The sequence below is a fragment of the Lonchura striata genome, chromosome 6 (genome assembly GCF_046129695.1).
Source record: "Lonchura striata isolate bLonStr1 chromosome 6, bLonStr1.mat, whole genome shotgun sequence".
In the NCBI taxonomy this organism is placed as follows: Eukaryota; Metazoa; Chordata; class Aves; order Passeriformes; family Estrildidae; genus Lonchura; species Lonchura striata.
The window spans coordinates 55,446,334-55,469,507 of NC_134608.1; the positions used below are offsets into that span (position 1 = coordinate 55,446,334).

At 42.4% G+C, this 23,174-nt stretch overlaps 1 long non-coding RNA gene across 1 annotated transcript in view; it reads right to left on the reverse strand.

Annotated features, from left to right (window-relative positions):
• LOC110469629 (uncharacterized) overlaps window positions 1–22,724 on the reverse strand; it is a 64,970-nt gene extending 42,246 nt beyond the window's left edge. The window contains exon 1 of the long non-coding RNA XR_013340206.1: window positions 22,565–22,724. This is a non-coding gene — a long non-coding RNA (uncharacterized LOC110469629). The remainder of the gene's footprint in view (window positions 1–22,564) is intronic.
• Between the last annotated feature and the right edge of the window lie 450 nt (window positions 22,725–23,174).

The following is a 23,174-nucleotide window of genomic DNA, read 5'->3' on the forward strand; positions in this document are numbered from 1 at the left end:
CAACTTTCTAAGTTGCTATTTTGCAGATCCTAAAGCTGCATGCACAAGAGGAACATAGTCCTCTGAAACCACCCAGTTCTTCAAAGTAGAGCCTATGATAGTAGAACTTCCTCTTTGCTGATTAATGTTCTTTAAAGCTCTCAGCACTGTTTAATCATGTGATTAAAAAGCCCCCTTTCTGTTGCTATGTGAAGAGCAAAAGGCCAACTTGTCTGTCAGCTCTGTGCCACTGATGGCTTTTATAACATCAACACAGAAAAGAAATCACATCACTGCATTTAGGAAAAACCGCAGCAGTGCTGCTCAGGTGACACAGGGGCCACGCTGGCTGCCAGCCAGGGTTCTGCCAGGATCCACCACAGGCTGTGACTTCCTAGAGAAGCAGCTGTGTCATCTTGTTAGGAAGTAACAAGTCAGGCAGAATCCCATTCTCTATAATGTGGTTTCAGAAGAAGTGCCAAAATTGTTAAATTGATCGAACAATAGACAGAAAGAAGCAGAATTACATCAGGCACATTTCAAATCCCTCTGCAATTGTTGTTGGCAGCAGGCTTGCAGCTACAAGAGACTTTTGCCCTTAACATTCAGGGGCTTCAAGTTTTACAAAAAAAGGGCAGAACCAGGGAATAAAACTTAGAAGGAGCCATGGGACCAGAGCTGGTCTCTTCCCTCCCTCAAATCTCTAATTTATGAAGCAAGGGTTCTGAGAGATGTCAGCTACAAAAAGAAGCCTGGCTCCATAGTCTGAGGACACTATTCCACCCATTCTGTTGGCTCTCTACCTGTGCCATGATCCCAGGAGAACTAAACCTCCCCCAGCATTTCAGCCACTGCCCATCATCTCTGGGCATCGTTGTGTTTGCACTGTATATCCCCTCATAATGCTTTGTCCCTCCATATCCCCTCTTTGTACCTGTTTGGTCCATCCCAGCTTTTCCATCAGTACCTGTATGTCCATCAAACCCCAACCCATCCCCCTGTCTCCTCCCAGGTGATGTGTCCATCACCTGGTGACCCTTCCCCTTTGTCCAGATCCTTCCCCCAGGATCACCAGGTAGCTGGACCCTGGCTGGGACTCCTCTCCGTCCCCCTCCTCAGTGGTCACTCTGAGGCCTTGCCCACAGAGAGCCACTCCCATGTCCTTCCCCCATTGCCAGCTTGGGTTTACCCACCCCCCTATATCTGACAGATCCAGGCCGAGAGACCCTCTCTCTTGCTCTGGAGGTCCTTCGAGGTCAGATGTGGCCTGGGATCTCTCCAGGCCCTCATTAAACTTTGGAACTAATCCTGAGGGAGAGCACCTCTTTCCTTTGCTTGTGGCACCAGCTCGTCTTTGGACTCACAAGGGAGCTTCTCCAAGTCCCCCGGGATCCAAGGAGAAGTTCCTTCCCTCTGCCCGCCTCGCCCACTGCCCAGCTGGCCGGGCTCCACAGGGGATCTGTTCCTGTGGATTCGAGGGGGAGACGCAGCAGGCATCTGTGCCCAAATTCTTGCTGATGTGTGCAGGTGCACCCCTGATCTGCTTTCCTGGATGTGGATGATGAACCTCTGCCATGGTTTAGAAATAATGGAAGGGAGGAAAAACAGACACCTTATACATCCCACTAAAATTAATACAGGACTTTCTTGGTACATGCCACCTCTTTTTTCTTTTTTGGTGCAAATATCTCAAGGGGCTAAATGAACTTTCTTACTCACAGACAGACGAACAAGATAGCAAAAACCAGTCTTCCTCCCCATTCATTACCAGGAAAATACCTGTGCTGGTATGAACAACATCTGGTCTTGCAGCACTGGCTTTACAGCAGTTCAGTCCCAGCTAAGCAAGTACGATAAGAAAAACTGTTGCAAACTGGTAATTTTGAAACTTAGGAAACCCCCAGCTGAGCCAAAGCATTGTCAGTGATTTCCTTCACAGCCCATCTGGTACAGCCTGGGGAAATCCTATACAGTACCCGCAGAAATATTTAAGGAGTAAACAGGAACGTTTGAGTGATTTCTTCCCTCCCTCATCCCAGAGGAGCAGAAAAGGGAGTGGAAGTTCAGCACAGGCTTTTTATTTCTGTGTTGTTACATAACTGCGCCACTGCAGAATTCCTCCTGCTTCCAACAGGATCAAGCCCACGGGAGGCTGGGGAAGGAGACAGGGAAAAGGTATGTGACTTGCTCAGGGCTATGCAGCAAACCCATGGCAGAGGTGGGAGGAGAACTTGCAGGTCCCGGCAGAGCTACACATTCCTGCCATTCCTTGCACATACTTCTCCAGAGGTGAAGCTGCTGCATCACAGGCTGACCATCCAACCCAACACACCACCTGCTTCCTAATAATCCCTCTGCTCTTCAGCATGCACAGACACACACTGCAGCTATTCCCTGCCTTCATCTCAAAAGGATTTAAGATCTCTGGAGATCATGCCCAGCATATTCACTGACCAGTGTTTTTTCTCTTTGGTAGCCTTCCTTAATCACAGGCCTCATTTAAGCACCACTGACTGAGTCTCCTATTCTTTTAAAATTCTGCAGTAGATTCCATTTGCTAATACTAACAGGAAATCCCATGAATCTGCCTCATGCCCTTTCACTGACTTCACAAATCCAATTGATACAGATAGAGCCAATTTCTGAAACTGCAGCTGTCCACACTTACAAAGCTCTGACTGTTAGATAAGAAAGTGCCAGCTGGAACAAGAAGTTTCTCCTACTACTGGATGCCACACTCCCAGCCAAGTGGGCAGCTGTCAGCTTGGGTGGTAGCAGAGCTGCTTAAATGGAAAACCCTTAGATCCAGTCCCTCATGCTCACCCTAAAGCAATTGAACAGCCCCACAACAGGAAAAGGGAGTAAAGCTCAGTCCCAGAAGAATGCAGTTGCACTTGTTTTCAATCCCCTCTCCATATTATTGCATCCCTTGTGGGCCATAGTAGCTGGAGGCCGAGGAAGGTGCAGCTTTTAGGGACAAAAGGCTCTGTTGGCCCCTTTTTGGATCTAAGCAGGACCATGGTGTCAGCCTCACTGAAAGAGAAGCTCAAGTTCTCCTCAAGTCTGAGCAGCATTCTGTACTTCACAAAATTAAAGCCTGGTCTTGTGATGATCTTCACTGCTGGTTTTAAACCATGCATTAGTTTTTATCTGCATACCATTACAGCTCCCAAGATGTTTTAATAACCAGGCACTGGACTGGGAGGTCAGGGGATGAGCAAAGTGGCTGGCTCCACCATCCTCAGCCTGGATGTGTCCCAGGGGGAGCACGGATCATCTCACATCAGAGTATAACTGGATATGCACTCACCCCTGTTACCAAGAGTGCCCTGTAGTTGGGAAGGGATTTCAGAGGACTGAAAGGCTGAAAGTTTGCTTTCAGCAGAGGTGGGTCTAATCCTCTGTCCTACACCACCACTCCATGAGGTAGCTATGCTGGGTGCCAAACCTTTCTGCAGGCTATGGCTCTTGGCCATCTGCCCGAGTGTCAGGAAAACTATTTAACAATCCCTCCCATGGATTCCCTACTTCACCTACCTTTGGTCCAAGAGGGGAATAAGCATAAGCAGAATAAAAGAAATCCATGTTAATAATACTCAACAGATTCCATCAGTGCCTTCCTAAAAGATTCCTGTCTTGGAACCAAAGGCACCTCATTGCTCACTGCACATCTTCAGTGAATCCTTAGAAGTTACCAGAAACTTTTTATTTCTTCTCTAAAATAACACAGCTGCCTACTGGAAAATGCCCATATGCCCATCCATTCTGTTTTGCAATTTCCTTATTTCTTAATCATTAATCTACTTTTCTGGAGATATTTCAGAGCCAATCCCTCTCCTCCCTCATCCCCCCACATCAACCACTGAGTGGGAATTTTTAAAGGGGTTTGTAAGTCTTACCATTTACACACAGACTTCCATGAGATTTTTAATCTTTTTAACCTTCCTCTTAAATAAGGATGTTCCAAAAGCTTTTTTTTTTTTTACTGTTTGGTAAATCACATCAGCTGAGTGTTTTCACAAAAATGAACATAAATTCTTCTCATAAGCTGGGAAGAACATTAAACCAGAAGTCTTTAATAACTTTGAATACTCCATGGGAAGCTCTAGTATGAGCATGAGGATAACTGATTTTATTGCATACAATACACAGACAGACAAACAAGCATACATGCATCATTGTATTTCAGAGATCTTAAGCCATAAGAAGAAAGAGGAAGCACATCAATTCTTCAGCCCAGAATTCATAAAATAAATTAAAAATCCATATATATATGTATATATATATATAATGTATATATATATATATACATATATATACATATATATATATATATATACACACACACACATTTAAGCAAAGAAAATTTGTTTGTAAAAAGTGAAATACTGCTTCTGCAGATATTTTGGCACCCATAATTGCATATTCCCTTTGCTCTTTATCCTTACAGTCATCTTTATGGTGATTTCCTGAATAGAAAAAGGGTCTTCAGGAAAGAAAACCTAACAGGGAAAGAAACAAATATCTAAGTAGAAATTGAAGCCCAAGCAGTAAATACAACAGTCAGTGCTGTATTTTAATGGAAACTTTCTATATGGATCCATGCAAGTTACATGTATGGAAAGTTGACTGTAGCTTTGTGGGCTTCTTAATATAAATATCCTGACATAAAAATTACTATTCTAGAAAGCTTTGTGGAAAGATTGGAAAGAATCTCCTCATACACAGACACATGTAAACTGCTCAGTAACTAGGAAGAGTTTTCGGTTGGAAGCTGCCTTCCCTACCCCCCTTTGCAGACTCCTGTTTCATTTTGTGAAACTGCTTTGCTCTCTTTCAGAGGGGGCAGCTGAATAATCCATTTCAGTGCCTCTCTTTCCCATGGAACAAACCCCCCCCAGCCCTCCTGCTGCATCCTGACAGAGATGGCAGGCCTTTCTCTGCCTAATTCTTTTAATAACGCTGCCACTGCAACATTAGGAGAAACAATTAGGACTAAAGGGAATTGTCTCTGTATGCCAGAGCTGCTTAATAACTTAAATAAACAGAAATATAATGTAAATATTTCCTTTCTTTAATCCCAAGGCATACCTAGGGAGAGAACACTGCTGAAATGATACAAGGTTATTGAAAACCTTTTCAGTTACTCCACACTTAAAAACAATTTTGCTGTCTTCCCATGCCTTCCTACTTGTAGTATTTCACTTTTGAAATTTCAGAACCAGCTATCAGACAGAGAAAAATGCATCCTTGGAAATTAATACCCCAGATAGTCAAAAGTGTTTATAATTGAAAAGGAACTATGAAGGAGTAAATTATTCTGTAATTTATAACTGCAGATTTCCTTCCTCAAATTATTTTCATTCAGCAGTTTTCTCTGAGAACTTTTACAGTTTCAAATGTTTTTTTGAAAAAGTGCAAGACACACTCAGCTCATGTTGTGTTTTGGCATGGACTCAGCCACTCAGAGATGATGACCTTACCTTATGGCTTTACATTGAATGAACTCTGATGGTTTCAGTACATTTACTCATTATTTACATCAGTTCAGGCTTAAATTTAACATCAAAAAGGTTGTTCCCCATGTACTTACACAGGAAAATTTTCTTTGGCTTCACCACCACCAAATTCTGAAAGCAACCTGTTCCATCTAGCTATTTAGAAAGAACAATTAAAATCTAAGCAGTGGCAGTGACACCATCCTGAAGCAACGCATGTAACACCCTAGGTCAAGTATTATGAAAAATCCCCCTAAAATAGCAAGCAGAGCAATATAGAAACATTCCCCTGAACTAGGAATAAACTCCTACTGCTGGCTACATCTGACTCCAAATTACAGTGATCTTAGCTTTGTCCTTTCTCAGAATTGCTAAATTTATAAGTCAGTGTGTAAGTGTGCAAACCCACCTAATGCTGACCTCAGACCAGCACAAGCTGAGCATCTTGAGGATTCTTCATGCACAAGCCTCCAAGAGCACCTGCACCTAGGCAAGACACTCAAAACTTTGTAGGCAACCCAGAAACCTGCAAGTCTCAGCTGCAATAATTATGGCCAAACCAGATTTTTTGGCAACGGCTTCCTTCATTTCAGAGTTTGGACCCAGACCATTTCCCATTGACAGTCTCTATCCCACACTCTTCTGTGGAGGCACATGAGCTAACTCCTTATGCCACAAAATCTGGGGTAATTTTCTGCCTCCTGTGACTGCCCCAGGTTTGGCCTCGTGGCCTCCTGCAGCAGCTCCACACACGTGCTGTGGATGCCGTGCCTGGGAATGGTTCTGGCATTAACAAATCTCTGCAGAACACAAGGCACAGGTGTGTGCTGCGAGTTTGGGAAGGAGAGCTGAAGATGACCTCATGCTGTACTTTGGAGGGAGGATGTTAAAGAGCTCAGGCAGCCAGTGCTGACAGAGAGACATGCACCTGTACAACAGCGACTCTGCCTTCTTGCTTCCTCTGTGCTCCCACATGGAGAAGCTTCAGCCCCAGCTGAAGTTCCGAGGGCCCCAAATGAAAACAAGCTGCAGGTTCAGGGGTTAACTAGAGATGATACTCATACCAAAAATAGGTATGGGAGTGAAGAAACAAAACTGCTTTAACTGTATTAACTCCATTGTTAATACAGGCCAGTAGTACTCTTGACTTCGTGGTTGCAAATTGGTTTAAGATTCGAAAAAAAAAAAATTACAGAAAATGCACTTCTTCACAATTCCCTGTTCCCAGTCATCTCCTTGTCTTCAGCAAGTGACCCTGGGCTTGCTGCCATTGTTACTTACATCTTCTCCCTCATCAGACCTATTCTTGTTTCTACTTGATGCTCTTAATTCTTTAAATATAAAAGTTTATCTATATGATTATACACACACATTCCACTCAATTTCCTGAGGATATGACTCTTCCATGCTGCATAAACTTCCTTCCCTGGCCTTCTCCAGCTCTATCATTCTTTTTGCTACTGTCCAGGGTGCAGCTGTCAGGGCAGGAAGCACCAGACCCTGCTGCTCACATACAGTGTGATCAAGGTCAGGAAAAGGGTAGCCAGTACCTGCTGCCTCCCACCCTCCTAAACCCTCCACATCAGAATAAATGAGTCCCCAGATAGCCCCGTGAGCTCTCAAACACAGAAACAGACTGAGAAGTTGGTGTAGGGAGGCTAAAGCCATCTCAGACAACAACGTGAGATTATGGCCCTCCCAGAGATAGCCAAAGGCTGAGAGAGAGGCAGGGGAAGCCACAGTGAGCACCCCAGAACATAAAAACTGCAGTGGGTAATCATAGCAATGAGGTTTCTTGTGAAAGGAAGCTTCAAGGGATAAAATGGATATGCCTGAATAGTGTAGTTGCAATGTTATTTCAAATAATTAATTAAAAAATGCAATTAGATAATTAACTCATCTACATTATTTATACAATCTGTTCAGCACTCCTAATTTCCAAGGACTTGCAGACTCAGAAACTGGATTTAATTTTTTTTCTTAATAAATTTTTGTTTTATTTGGGATACAGAACTAGAGAATGAATAAAAGTGTCACAGAAGACTAAAGCAGATGAAATAACATGAGTTCCCACTTATTCTGTCAACATGCAGATGAGAAAAAAAAAATCATGGTGTTTTTTCTCAATTCTCTAAAATGTCATTTTTGGAGCCCTCTCATAGTGAGATTAGGAGAGACTGATGCTGAAACTGTAACTGAAAGGAAAATTTTGTGAGCAGATTTGGAGGAAAAGGATAGTATGGATATGCCAAGTGCAGAGACACTGAGCCACAGAGAGGTGCATGAAATCCAAGAGAGTCACTTTAAATCTAAGTGATCATCAAAATGTTTCACATAAATGAATGACTACAGTTTCTGAAAAGATCACCATTCTGTAGGACTGGGTTTGCACTGTGAAAGGTGAACTGGAACTGAAATGAACTTTCCCATGCTGAAGAAAATGCTTACATCCTGCCTGGCTAATTTTAGAGAAAGAAGTCAGCTACGACATTTGGATGTAAAAGCAAAATTCTTGAGTCACAGCTTCTCTAATCCAAGGCCCTTATTGGAACCCATTTCTGCAGCTCACGTGGCAAACCAGCCTCTGCAAGGATCACCAAGAACAGATTCTGCAAGGTGTCTTCAACTCCCCATCAATCTGAGGTGCAACCAGTGGGAGTTACAGACTTAGCACCCTGCAGGATTTGACCCAGCTTCAGAAAATAGAGGACCAAAGATATAAAACTACACTTAGATGTATTCCCTTTTGCAGTTTCAAAACTCTAAGAAACGTGTCATTGGAGAAATGGGATAAATACTATAGCACAGAACTGTTAAAAGTAAAAATGTCCTCTATTCCCCTTTGATGTTGAAAGAAGAATCATTAATTCAAAGGCATGCAAAAATTCATGGAATTTAAAACACCAAGCAAATGTAGTCTAGTCTTGTCAAATACAGGGTGCCTTTTGTAATACATTTCCTAGCTTGCCCAACCACAGTGGAGCCCCCACAGCTTCTTCAGATCTCCTCTATGGGGTAGTTAGATTATCCCCAAATACAGCAAAATAATTAAACCACACCAATTCAAATGGATGTGACTCCAAGGGCTCTTCTCTAAAGCATTGTTCTCTATCAACTAAATCATTCCAAGCCATGCAGAACCTAAAAGTAACATATCCCAGAAAGTCAGCCGTGTCTTGGGCTGCACCAAGAAAAACACAGTTGGCAGGTCTAGGGAGTAGTACCTCCCTTTTGCTTTGCTCTCGTGAGGTCCCAACTGGATACAGGTCTGGGGCTTCCAGCATAAGAAGGCATGGACCTGTTGGAGCAAGCCCAGGGGAGGACCCAGAGATGATCAGAGGGATGGAGCACCTCTCCTATGAAGACAGGCTGAGACAGTCGGGGCAGTCCAGCCTGAAGGAAACAATATTCCAGGAAGAACTCAGAGCTTCTTCCAGAACCTAAAGGACTACAAGAGAGTTGGAGACTTTTTTGCAAGGGCATGGACTGACAGGACAAGAGAGAATGATTTTAAACTGAGAGAGGCTGGGTTTAGATAACATACTAAGAAGAATTCTTTATTGTGAGGGTGGTGAGGCATTACGACAGGTTGCCCAGGAGGAGCTATGAATGCCCTATGCATTCCTGGAAATGTCCAAAGCCAAGCTGGATGAGCTTTGAGCAATCTGGTCTAGTGGAAGATGCCTCTACATACAGCAATGGTGGGGAGTGGAATTTTAGATCTTTAAGGCCCCTTCCAAATCACACCATTCTACAAAATGTGTATTTTTCCTTTGGACATAAGGTCAGACATACAGTTATGAGACTGTTTCCCTGTAATTAGCAAAGCTTTCAGCAAACTAACCTAGTTTTCGAGATTTCACCCATGCACTGAACTGGTACCTCTTCAGCAGCATCCCAATGGGACAACGGTCATTTGTGGTCGTACTAGACTTTTCCCTTCAGCTTTATGGATACCCATCTCACAAATGCTGCTGTAATTTATCATTTGTAATTTAATATATGATTTTTATTAAGTGCATGATTGGCATGAATAGAATGAGAACTGTTGAAACAGGACTCTTTCTTTCCAAGAACATTCCAAATTCAGTAAATAATAATATTACAAATACTCCATTTCCATTGGGACCACCATTTTTGCAATTTGAGTTACAAGTTTAGTGCTTGCCTCGTGATGATGATTTAGGCCCATTAATTATGCCTTGGACTCCAATTGGCTTTTAAGTTAATCTATTTCTCACCCTGTGTGTCTAACTTCAGCTTTAGAAGGACAACTGGTGAAAGGATGAGGTCTGAATGAGCTGCCTCAGCCACTGTTTAACAGTGTGGTGTGAAGCTTAACCCAGGCTGCCCCTCTAAATATTTGTACTTCTCAGGAAGAGTTTACAGCTGCTGTTGTATTCCACAGGCTTTTGTGACTGTAGCTTGGACTTGCCTCATTTGCACACCTCTCATCAGCATAAGATGTGTCCTGAGCTCACGGAAATTCAGGAGTTTAGCCCAGCTTTGGTCCTGGTTTCAGAAGGCAGGGTTGGAAGCAGTCAGTGAATTGTGGGGTTGGCACATAAAAAAACGGCAGACAATTTTTGACTTCCATTTCTCAAAGGCCAAGTTCTTTGGCACTGATGTCCTTCCTGTTAATATTATAGACAAGACTGATAGTCTGTACTTTCTGTTTGTTGTTTTTTTTTTTTTTTGAGCTGTCCCTTCAAAGTTTCCTTTCTTTTCAGTTCAGGCCCAAAGGTGCTATGGTTGCAGTTAGAAATCATCCCACTGACCAAAGTCATGCAAGCACCATTTACTGCAGTGGAGGCTTGTCACTGGAGATCAGCCATGATTCTGAGGACCAAGTGATTCCCTCTAAGAGGCTCCTCCACTATTTTGTAATTGTATTTTCTGCTACACCTCACTAAATTTCTGCTAGACCTCACTAAATTTCCACTAGGCCTCGCTTAACAGGACAACACAACAAGAATGAAGATAACATATTGTGAAAGCATAAAACAACAGCAGAGTTCTCTCTAAGAGATAGCCACATAATAGACATGAATCATATTAGACATTAATTTGCCTTTACATTATTTTTTCCCAGGAACTTTCATGCTCACATCTCTTTGGTTAACTCTTTGTAACTCCCTGGCTTGCTGAGGAATCATGTAGAGCACAAGTTGGCTCAAACTATTCCAACACAGTGAGACCACAAGAGAACAGAAATACTGCTCAGTACTGTGCTGTTTCCTGGTAAATAGAAGCCCTGTGACATGTTTTCCCCCTTGGAAAATGCCTATCCTTTATTCACCCAGGTTGCTCCATTAAGGAAAACACACAGTTAAAAGGTTACTGGTAAAAATCAGCTTTTTCAAGAGCATTAATGTTCATGTTAGAAGCCTGCTTTTGAGGGAACCTCTTCCTTCAAATACCTCCAATTACCACATTCTGATTCCCATCACACATCAGATGAAGAGCAGGAGCCCAGTTCCTTTCAGCCAAGCAAAACTGGAGGGGCACTAATGCTGTCCAGCCAACAGTGGTCATTGAGCCCTCAAATAAGATTCCTGTGGCCAGTCCCAAGTCCAAAGCCAGCAGAGTGGACAGCTTGGACCTTGGCACCAGCTGGCTGGTTCCGTAGATCTGTTCCTGTAACGTTGCACTACTCACAAACATAGATGAAGTCTCCCTGTGCAGTACTCTCCCATTAAACACTTCTAAAGGGATTTGAGGCACTCAGGCCCCTGGGACTGATGTCACCCCAGTGAGAGTGCTGTAACTGCACAGATAATCATGTCAGACTCTAAGAGCTGGAAGTCTCTCCAAGCAAGTGAAGGATCACTCTGGATGAAGTCTGCAGTGCCCTCTAGTCTGACTGTCTCTTCAGAATTGAGTTGGTTCAATTCCTCTGTGGCTACAGCTGGTTCCACACTGGACCAAGAGGTTACTGCTGGTCTTCATCAGAACTTCCATGACTATAAATGAGCAAGTTCCCCTGTTAACAGACAACTGCAGCCCAGGCTGCAAACTCTACACTTGGCTGGTTATAACTTGCTCCAGCACTTTGTCTTGCAAAGTAAAGGCAGATGACTTGCTAGTGGTCACTTATAAATAAGCTCAGGACTGGACTGCAATAATTCACATGATCAGTGTTGTTAGTGTATTGTATATAATGGACAGTGTTTTGTCGGGGGGTGAGGTGAGGGAGAGTTGCAAATACACACAGCTCTTTCAAGTTTGTATGCCTTAAATTGACTTTTAGATTCCCTCAGTTCTATAGTACATATTTTCAGAATGCTTGGGTCTGATTCAGCTTGTCCCGCTGAACAAAATAGTTTCACTGCTCTGAGACCAGAGGAGCACAGTGGTGAATCAGGTCCTTTATTTGCCTCCAATGGCTCACTATCAGGCCTACTGCAAACTACCTATTGAAAGCATGACAGCCAGCACTATGCTCTATAGTGAGTGTTTGGAGTATCATGCCCTAAGTATAGGCCATATGAAGAGGTCTTTTGTTCAGGAAAGCAAACTGTACAGTGTTTAGTAAGCCACACTCCAAATATAGGATCGATAAAGCGCAGCTAAAATCAACTATTGCCTCAACAGGCATTCACGGATTTTCTCTGAATTAAGCACGCTTGAATCTTAGGGCCACAACGCCTTCACTCAACTCTTTCACAAACAGTTCATGCAGAAATAGAGCAGTCTAGGACCTGGTATCAGGCAATGTGCAAGAACTTGAGGCTCCAAGTTGGGAAGGGAAAAAAAATGAGGAAAAAAAACCAATATAAAAATAAACCATATGGAATCCACACTCAGATGCCTTTAAAACAACCACAAACATTCTTGCTGCCTCAAGCTGCAAATGTCATGAAACAATTACTGGGCTGGGGGACTTCAAAGGTTCACTGAGAGCAGCAGTTTTCTTTTTCAATCAAACACAGGAATAGGGCTTTTTTCCCTCCCTCCCTCGCTCTCCCCTTTTTTTTTCTGAATGAAACAGCACCCAGGCTTCCTGATTTCAAAAACCATGTTCCGCTTCACTTGACCACTCCATAACCTTAGGAGAAGCTCAAAAACTTCAAAATGAAACTGTGAGTCATACTGAACGAAAAAGACATTCTTACATTTCATTAAGATTGAAAACTGCTGCATTCCTTGTTTATAAAATATACATGAATGATCTTTAAGAGCTTGCAGCTGAATGCTGTGTAAAGCTTGAACTTCCATAAATTCCTGTTTACTTAATCATTGATTCTAGAAGGTAACTGACAGTCATTTGCAGGGGTTTGGAGAGTCATAATTCACTGCGCACAGAAACAATTGGACTCCTTCTTGCCACTGCCTAACCTATTTATACTTCCCCCCCCCCCCCCAAACATTTTGAAGCACCTATGCACTTTTATTTCATGCTTTCATTTCAGAAAAGCAGTGTTTTAACCTCAGTTTCCTTGCAGGAGCTTTTGCAAAGGCTGCACTGTTGCTTACCTCAAGCATTGGCTCACTGGTGGAAAGAGCTGCACTTAACATGGTGTTTTCAGATGGCTGAAAGCACAGGGCATGTTTGGCAGAACAGATGTATGGCCGGCAGCCCCAGCTCTACAGTCTTTCAGGAGCATACCTCCCCCTCCACCAGGAGAATCCAGGCTGCTCCAAAAGGCCAGATCCCGAGGGGTTCAAGTTGGCACTGACCCTTCCGCAGAGAGTCATGCACACAAAAATCATGCAGAAATAACATGCTGCCCCCTTTGAAGAGAACTGAGTCAAATTGTTAAAAATGAAACTGACTCATTGTAGAAACAGTGGTCACTGGAATGGCATCTCCGCAACTGCTGCGGTAAGAGAGGAAGCTGCCTGACCACAACTGCCTTTGTGCTTATTCTAGCTGTTTAAGTTCTAAAAACCACAAAACCCCATTTGAAATTCCACTGTATAGCAAGGTTTGTGTAATGAGGTTACAATTCATAACAGGATCATTGAAAACTGAAACAAGCAGCATTAATATGTGGACTGCCTGCAACGAGCTGGCAGCAGCGTGATGATGTAATTTTTAATTAAAAGTCTGTCCCTGTTTGATATGCTGAAAAAAGAGTGCCAATCAGGGAATATGTGCTGATCCCATCCATAGGAAAAGACTGTCAAGCAGCATAGTGGTATCACAGAGCACCCTGCAAGCCATATGGCATGGCTTTAATGGAACTAATTCCCACGTACTCTGCTTGTGTCACGCGTATCAGGATCCTGCTCCCACACGGAAAAGACATTAGTCAGGAACAGGGGGAGGGGAGGCCCAGTGATACCCAGTGTTGTGCCCTTTGTTATGTGCCATGCTGCAAATGCTACTGCAGCAGTGCTGAGACCAAGAGGAAATGGGCTGCAGGTTCATGGAAGTGGACAGACCCTTCACCCCCTTAAGTAAGCAACTAACCCACTTTACAGCAATTGAAGTCCAGGTCTTTTAGCAGAAGGGACCAACCAGCCCTATGAAATATCAATTTTAAACAGCTGCTGCTCGTAGAGCCATTTATTCATCCAGTATTGCACCAAGACTGAGTGACACAGAAACTAATAGATGCTCATCCACAAAACCCTTCCCTACCCGGCACTGTTGATTCCTTTTCAGCCTCTTGTGCTTTCCTTAAGGCAATTAAACCAACTCTGGACTTCAGTATAAATAGGATACACTCCTGTGAATGTCAGTGTCTGCTGAACACATTGTCCACCTCCCAGACATTGGTACCAAGGACCCAACCATCCTCAGTTCTCCAAACAGTCTTTTTGGCTAGAGAGAGGCCCATCTTACTCAGCTGGGCAAGAACTATAAGATGTTGGTAGTAATTAAGCTGGTCAGGACTAGTATGAAAGTAGCAGAAGAAAGATGACCAAGAGAACATTTACACTTCACTTAACTGCCATTTTCATATCCTACAAATATTTCTGAGGTAATTCTGCCATTTATTTAAGATTTCACTGTTGGTTTTCTCCACCCTAAACAAATGGGTTTGGGTCCAAGCCATGAAGACTATAACGTGCATATCCTTACACCAAGCTGGTCTACAGACCTCCACTAAGCCAGCAAAATTTACTTTTCAAGATTTCTGTGTAAAGTTTGATGTAAGGATATATGTGGATCTTTGAAAACATAGAGTTGATCATGAGTGCAAAAGGAATTTGGGTATCATTAGCATAAAGTTTTGGCATTAGGTCTTAGTTTCATAGAATGTTGCCCTCACTTAGGATACACCATTATCATCAGGGATATTTAGGTGGGAAATTCATTTGGACTAGTACTTTTATTTTACCCAGTACTATAGCTGCCCAGAGAGTTCTATACAAAATGAAAGAATGGAGAAATCTACGTCCTGTCCCAGCTACATGCAGGCCTGCAAAAACCTTCCTCACTTTATATTAAAAACTAGAGAGATGTTAAAAAGGTTTCAGATTTATCCTAGACAGAGAATGCTCAGCATAAAACACCTGGAACAATTGTGCTCTCTAAGCACAATCCTACAGGATTCCTTCTTGGGAGACACAGACAGGACCTGTCTCTGACTGCAGCAGCTCCTATCCTAAAGTTCTGTGCGTGGGTGGCTGTGACTGCAAGCAAACACATGTGTGTGAAAGGGAGAGAGCGCTCCCAACCAACTTTCTAAGCTAGTAGAAGAGAAGGATTACCACAGCATTGGACCCCACATGTTTCATTTTCACACAGACTTAACATGAGATATGCTACAGCAGACCCAAGATAGTGGTGTTCCTATTCTTATTGACCCCAATCACTTTAAGCCTTTTGAGAGCTGTACTCCAGAGAGAATAGTTAAATTACATGTGGAGAATATTTCTTGTAGTATTGAGTGCAGTGTGACTTTTGAAGAAATAGTATTTCCTTCTTGGACCACAATGAGAAAGTCCAAGGTCAGAAAAATCATGTGTGGTAGAACAGGTTGCAGTATGAAGGGCTCATAAGGTCAGATTTTTGGTTTTTAGCTCAATGAACTTGGCTATTTGTCAAGGAATACAGATCCTATCTTCTCATGTTAATAATTGATGCTACTCCATATACTCATTACTGTGAAGCCAAAATTCATCAGCTAAAAAAATTATAACCTACCTATCCTATAAAAGACAGATCATTATTCATTTAAACTTTACAAACTGAATTACTGTCAGATGAACAATGAAGGAGAATATTCACATTTGTTATCTTATGTGGAAAAAACTTTGGAGATTGGAATAGTAAATGTAAAGCTGTTCTCAGTGAATGTTAACCTATAAATAAAGCACTGAAGATCCCCAACATCAGTATAAATTTTCCAACCCTGTTCATTCTTGCCTTACCTTGGAGGCATATTAAGAACTGAGACTGCTGGGATGCTTCTGCTCGATACCCTTTTTGTGTGTTTCACAGCTAGAAAGTGAAAGGCTGAGCAGGTTAAATACCAGCACAGTAAAGTATTTTATTCAGATATCAGTTGCAAAGATCGGGGGAGGAAGGGGAATGCAGTGAGGCCTTTCAGCCTGCAGTGCCATGGGAGAAGAAAAACGAGACAGCAGAAGTGTGTGGTAACACAAAAAGAATGTTATCTCAGCGGAGGGGAAAATACTTTCAAATGCATAATTGCAAACACATACCCTCAGCAGCTAACCCAGAGCCCTCTCAGACTGCACAGCTAAGAGTTCGGAAAGTGGCCAAAGTATCAGTTTTATTTGTGAGATCAAAGTGATGAAAGAGAGAGAAAGAATATCATCAAATATGATTGATAAAAAGTATTGCTTTCTTTGATTGGTTTCTGCTCCCCCTCCCTTTTCCACCTCATTCTTCTCCCAAGTTCACTAAGCAAAATGTCAGATCTGTGGTCCATCCAGTAACACATGCTTGCATGTGAGATGTGCCTACAGGAAAACACCTGCTCACTGCACATACCTGCCTAAACCCTTCATGGCCACGAGGTTCCTACAGACTCACTGCAGGTAGGGGCTGTTTGCTGCAGTGCAATTATTTGTGATCCTGCACAGATTGCACACACAGGCATTGTCCCATATGATGATATTTGGTTACTTTGCATAGCCTCCCTCGTGCTGCTGAGCATCTACACAATCCCCACGTGGATTTCCAGGGACTCTGACCTGAGAGTGCCGCCGCCTTCACTGTTTCTGATCCATAATTGTTCTCCCTCCCCTCTTTATTGTGCACACCATCTTTATATAAACACACCCAGGAAGATAAAAGGATTATGATGGCAACACAGTTGAGTTTATGGTTCGTTTCACACACATAGATGTTACCTCAAGCACAGACCAGCCAGGATGAAGACCTTGGAACTAAAGGGCACTTTCACATATGATGAGTTCAAAACCCTACTAAATCCTCACAGGAATTGTGGCTGACAGGCAGGGACTAGGCCATGCTTAGGCCCATGAATTTAACAATATTATACGGGCCAGGACCTGCCAACAATGTACACAGTCACTTTATATATGCACACATATTGCAAAATCAGCTCTTTGCATCAGTATTTTGCAGTCCATGGGGATGACATTTACTAGAACCACTTACATGAGCAAGAGTTTATTGCAGGAATAAAAGGCAGATCATGCCACAGGAATTCTGAGAAAGAAGCTTGTGGAGGTTACATGTGAGTAATGAAATGGGGTGGTGGGGAGGGGGAAATTGAGAAGCAATCCTGAGAAAATGAGAAATTATGCAGAGAAGGAACAAGGCAGCTCTGAGCTATGACAGATATTAGGAGGTGCAAAGAGGGAGACCACAGCAGATGGAAAAGCAAAGAAATAGGCCTGAGATGATTTGCAAAAGAACTAGATATTATCAGAGCTAAAGCAAGATATTGTAGGTCTTTCCATGCTAAAGATGAGCAAAAAATCACAATAATTCAAAGGGGAGAGAGGCATGATGATTAAACTGGCCATTAAAGCAGACCAAGAAGATATAGGAGACCAGGTAGGATATGACCAAGTAATAAATATTTTTGCAACAAGCAGAGAGGGTGGGGGCTTTGTAAAGGAAGGAAAAAATGATCCACAATGGTGAATTTGAACAAGCCCCTTATGGATTTGATAAACTCAGACTTAACAAGATGTGGTGGTGAGCCTGGTTCATTAGTCGTTCAGCTACCTAGCTAATCCTGCATCCAATATCTCAAAGTCTGCAATAATCAGATGCTGTCGTGGCAAGCCTGAACCACTGGACAAACAGCAGATTAGGGGTGCATGACAAATGCATCATACCACATAACTCTGCAAGGAAAATGGGAGATGGAGGCGTGAGGAAATATGGGATGATTCAGGTCACAAGATAAACCTGTACCTTAAAAGAGGAAAATATTGCAAGGAGGAAGAAGAATAGGAATGTGGGCAAAAGGGTAGGGAAACTATAATGTGGGTAATGTGCATGTGGTTAGGAAAGATGCAGAAGGCTGAGATAAAAGCAAAAGGGGCAGACATACCATGGAGGAGAAGGACAAGAGAACGTGCAAAAATAGCTCCAGTAAAATTGTGGGGTTTTTAACACATATCACCATAGCAGGACCAAATCAATGCACTGCGAAAGGAAGAGAATGTGCAACTGTTCAAACCGCTCTGTGTGTTCTTAATCTGACAGATGACAGCTCTTCCTTTCTTCCTCTGCCCACAACACAGAATTGTTCCCCAGTTCTCCCCACCCTTCATCCATCCACCTGTACTGGGGTGCATCAAGATTTGTAAGCAAGCTGGCAGGTCAAGCGTCTCCCAGGACGAAAGTACACAGAAAACCATGAAGGGAAATGTGCTGCAGCTATCAGTTTGGGGACAAATCTAGCCACTTTCATTGTTTCCTCTCTTGGTCCCTGGGGTGTTTAAGCAACATCTTTTCATTCCCAAGCACTGATTAGTGCTTATAACATGCCATGAGAAACATAGACAATAAGTATTACCTCCATTTTACAGGGAAGAAAATTAAGACTAATAGATTGAACAATTTAGCTACACAACAGGGAAGGTTAATTCCCAAAGCAGGGATTTAGACAAAATGAGTTCTTCATACTGTTCCCTGACCATAGAAATTGATAATATTGCTGTTCCTACCTGAGCCCCCCAAAGCAAGACAGACAGCTGCTATCAGACTTCAGGGCTGTTCCTGTTCTTTGTTCATTTTACACCACATGGTTACTCAGAATTAATTACTGACATACCTGAGATCTGTACAACCCTCACTAGACCAATAATCTTTTTTTCCGTGAAAAGCAGGCTTGAACTGTAAAAACTACCAGGTGTATTTAAAATGAATAGACAAGAAAGAAAGAAACAAAAGAGCAGCAGACCTGAAGGATGGTAGCAAATATGAGGAAAGAAGCAAGTACCATATTGAAATCCAATGAGAAAGGTGAAATGCATAAAAAGAATGTAAGAGAAACCACACAAGGAAGTGCAAGGCTGTGAGCTACAGAGAAATCCAAACAAATACAGATTGCAGCACATGTACACCTAGCTCCAGGTCAGTGAGACAGCAGGATTCCACACACCCTGAGCTCCCCTCAGAGCTGCTTACCCCACTGGTTTCAAAGTCTAGCAACTGCAGCTAGCAGGTAATGACGTCTGCAAAGCACATAGCAGCAAAAGTGCTCACCACCTCCACACCAATTCAGCCTAACGAACAACTGCTGCACCAAGGGAGGTGTGGAGAAAAGTCAGACTAGCAAGAAGCATATAATTACAGCTAAACTGCAACCATCTTCTGGATTTGACTGTCTGTGGGGTTCTGACCAAGCTGAGGTTACCTGGCATCTCCACAAGATTTTCCTACAATTGCTCACTGGTTGTCATGTACCTTCCTTACTCAACAAGAAGTGTGGGGAAAATAGAATTGATTTACTTACAAATATGAGAGGAGGCTGCATTCAGAGCATGGGATAATATAGTCCCTGCACAAGCCAACCTCACTGACTTGTAAGTGCTCATTTTTTGGCTCTGCAATCTGTGGCAACCTTCTAAATTCTGTTGCAAGAAATGGGCTAACAGTGTCCCAAACCCACCTCACACTTCCTGGCATGAAGGGCCTTCACACGACACCTCCAAAATAGTAGCAAAGGTACAACCAAAAGCTTTTGATTAAATCGGGTATTCAATAAACATTCCACTCATCTGTGCAAGAAAACTAAGCAACAGAATAGTGTGCAGTGTGGAAGAAGGCATTATATTTTTGGGGGATCTGTTTGGGGCTTATTGTTTTAAAGAATCAGTGACTGGAAGGGAGCAGGTTGCTGAAAACAGCCAAATTTTTGTGCAGGAATTCAGGGCCAGCCAAGAGATGCCATGGTTGAATTAAACCATCATTTTTCAGGTTGCCCTTCTTTTTTGCTCATTATTTTTGACTGCTCATTATTTTGTCTGGCAGTTACTGTAGTGGCAAAACATTCTCTCTAAACCTAAGAAAAAAAATAATTAAAAATAAAAAGGAATGGCACATGCAACAATGATTCAGCAGAGGTTAAATATCCTGTGCTGGCTAAACCTAAGATCATTATGGTAGAAAGATAAATGGTACTCATGCAGCTTCTGGGAGATTTTTCTGCCTCTTATTTAGATGATATGCATATGATCACAGGCTGGTAACTGCCCATGAAACACATGCTGGTGAAGACTGATATCTATCATTTTCTCTGAAAGGAGAAAAATTCACCTATTAATTTTATAAATATAACCAGGAAGCACCTTGTGCACTTAAAAGAGATCAGCAGCAACCTCTGCACCTCAGAGGTTGATTCTGGGTGATGTTTCAGACACATAAAGTCCAGTAAAGTTGATCCCAACCTAAAGAACACAAGATCATTTACTCCTTGAACAATAGACAGGGAGATTGAAACAGAAGCCCTGCCTCATTTTGAAAATGGTTTGGATGGCTGTAAATAAACAGCAGATGCTACAGCAGCCTTAAAATTTAGGATATACACTGACCCGAATCCACACTTAGGACAAATAAATTATTATTAGAATTATTTTTAGGAGCTCCATAAATAACTACTTATCCAAAGGTCTCCTACTTTTTTCATCCCATTCTACCCCTTTTTTGACACATAATGACGCTATTGCTTTTTTGAACTGTGTAAGAGGAAAGTCCATTGCAGATGGATTGTAGACACTCATTTTGTAAGAAATTAACTCAATTTGGAGCCATCAGCTTAGCTAAATCAAAGTAGAAGCAATATATAAAGGCAATGTCACACCTGGGTAGATTTAAAAAAAAATATTTAAGAATCTATGGGGCTTTAGGAATCTGCGGGGCTGGATCATTCTTATAAAGGACTTTAACAAGGGCAGGGCTTTGCTCAGAAATAATTGCCACTCTCTCAATAAACACCTGAAAATTTGTGGATAGAAGCCACAGGTGCAAATAGCCAAACAGACAGCTACCAACTGGCCACTAACTAATTGGTATAAATTATCATCTGGTCAGAGAACAAATCATAGAAAAAAATGTGCAAAATTAATCGCTTGCATGTTACAGTTGCTCTGTGATGGTGTAGCCACCCAGATACCTCACCTATACTAGGGGTGCTAAGTGCCTGGGGAAAGTGCTCTGGTGTTGACTGAGCATTCCAAAAGGTTTTCACTGGAAAGCCAGTTTTGCAGAGCATTTATTTTCACAAGAAATGTAGAGACACTTTGGGCCAACCTGCTTAAAAATGCTCAGATACTCTGGAATTGGCAAAAATTTCCACAATTTGTTCCCTCAGCAGCAGCTTCGGCCTTTGGGATGCATTAACATTTCAGATTACCCCCATTACTTTAAAATGCCCTCCTGTGAATTAACACACTGAGATCGGAATCACTCTACTGACATTTCACATGTGTTTTCCTAATGCAGCCACAGTCACAACTCCAGCATTCAAGTCTTTGTCAGTTTGAAAAGAAAATAGAAAAAAGTGAAAATAAAAATCCCTGAGCAGCTTCACACCGGTCTTCTTCAAAACCCAGAAACGTTTGAGGTGTCTTCCCAAACAAAAAGGAAAAAAAAAAAAAAAAAAAAAAAGGATCTACTTGCAATAAACATTCAGTGAAGGGGGAAGAGGGGAAGAACAAGTGTCTTGGGCAGAAAGAGAACTCCATGTAGCTGAGATGAAACAAATGTATCCTGTGAAGCAGGAAGAAAAGGGGAGGGGGGCAGCAGAGAGGGTAGCAGACAACTCTGACTTGCTTGCTCTTTCCAGGCTTTGTATTTATTTCTGTCATGGATCTGAAAAGGCAGGCAGCAGACTTTGTAGAAGTGCCTTATGAAATGAGGTAAATAATGGACCCCAGATGCCCTTGTTTCTTTCATTATTCAGACTAGGCCTTCAAAGCTGTTTTGCAGTGTGAGGTATCAGGGGGAGGTAGAGTGCTCTGTTAACAAGATTTCAATGAGCTTTGGAAGCAGGTCCAGGGAAGCTGCTGGAAATGTTTCAGACATACAGTACTTTTGTGCTTTTCTGACCCGTATGCAGTGAGAAAACACAGGACATAGGGTGCCCTGATTTTTAAGAAAACACCGTCTAAACAATATGTAAACAACAGCAATGCTTTTGTGCGCATGTGATCCCTTCAATTCAGCATTCTCAAAGCATTTAAAATATATTGATGCATTAAGTTCAAGAACATGGCTTCAAACTCAAACAGTTTAGAATATGTATTAAAAAAAAAAAAAATAAAGAAGAAGAAGAAAAAAAGCAGCACAGTTAAGTAATTGTCCAGCCAGGGCCATGAAAGCAGGGATTTGAACTCCTAATTTCCCTGGTCCTTCCCCATAAGGCAAGATTTCCTGCCCACTTAGCAACAAACTGCATTTTGCCTTTGCTTTGAGACCCACCCTAAACATTTCTCTGCGCATATTTCTGAGATTCTTCATGATTCATCCTCAACCAGGAGCCACGTGAACCCAACTGACACATCCAAACCCTTCCATTTTTTTGGATGGCTTTAGCATCTCCTGGCAGTTTAGATTTAAACTCCACGGTCCATATCCATTCCTAATAATTGTCCTTTCCCTGCACTTTCTCGCTTTTGGTGACTGACATTTAAAAGCAAAAAAAAAAAAAAAAAAAAAAAAAGAGGACGTTTCAAGTTACCATTCCTTCAGCTCTTGCTCTCCTCATTGTTGACAGCAGCCGTTCTATATTTACTCTAGCAGCATTACATCCTGTGCGTGGGGATGGCTCTGCACTCCCAGATATTTCCGAGTCATTCCGGGTAGGAGGATTCATTGGGAGCCGCATCCTTTCCTCCCCGGCATCCTGCATCATCTTAAAAAAAACACAATGGCACCACCTAAAGGACACATCATGCGACAGGGAGCCTCGGCCAATGCATTTCCCTCTCCGTGTGTGCTCCAGCAGCAGTCCTGACAACGCTGAGCCCTGTGGTGGCAATATTCATTTATTTCTCAGGAGCTAGCGTGGCATGGAGCTTATTCGCGATTATAAAATCATACACACAGGAAGAGACGTCCATATTTTTATAGCTCCTCTGATAAGGCTGTAACAGAAAAGACAACTGTTAAAGCAGCTGCCCCTTTTCTGTGCAATCAACACGAATGTAGCAGGCATGCCTAACATAAAAATTTGAGCAGTTTTAGGGAAGATTAAATATAGGAAGGGAGTCTCTTGCCAGCAGAATGGTAAGTGATACTGGTCCATACAAATCTCTAATTAAAAAATATGTGTCAGAATACAAGAAATC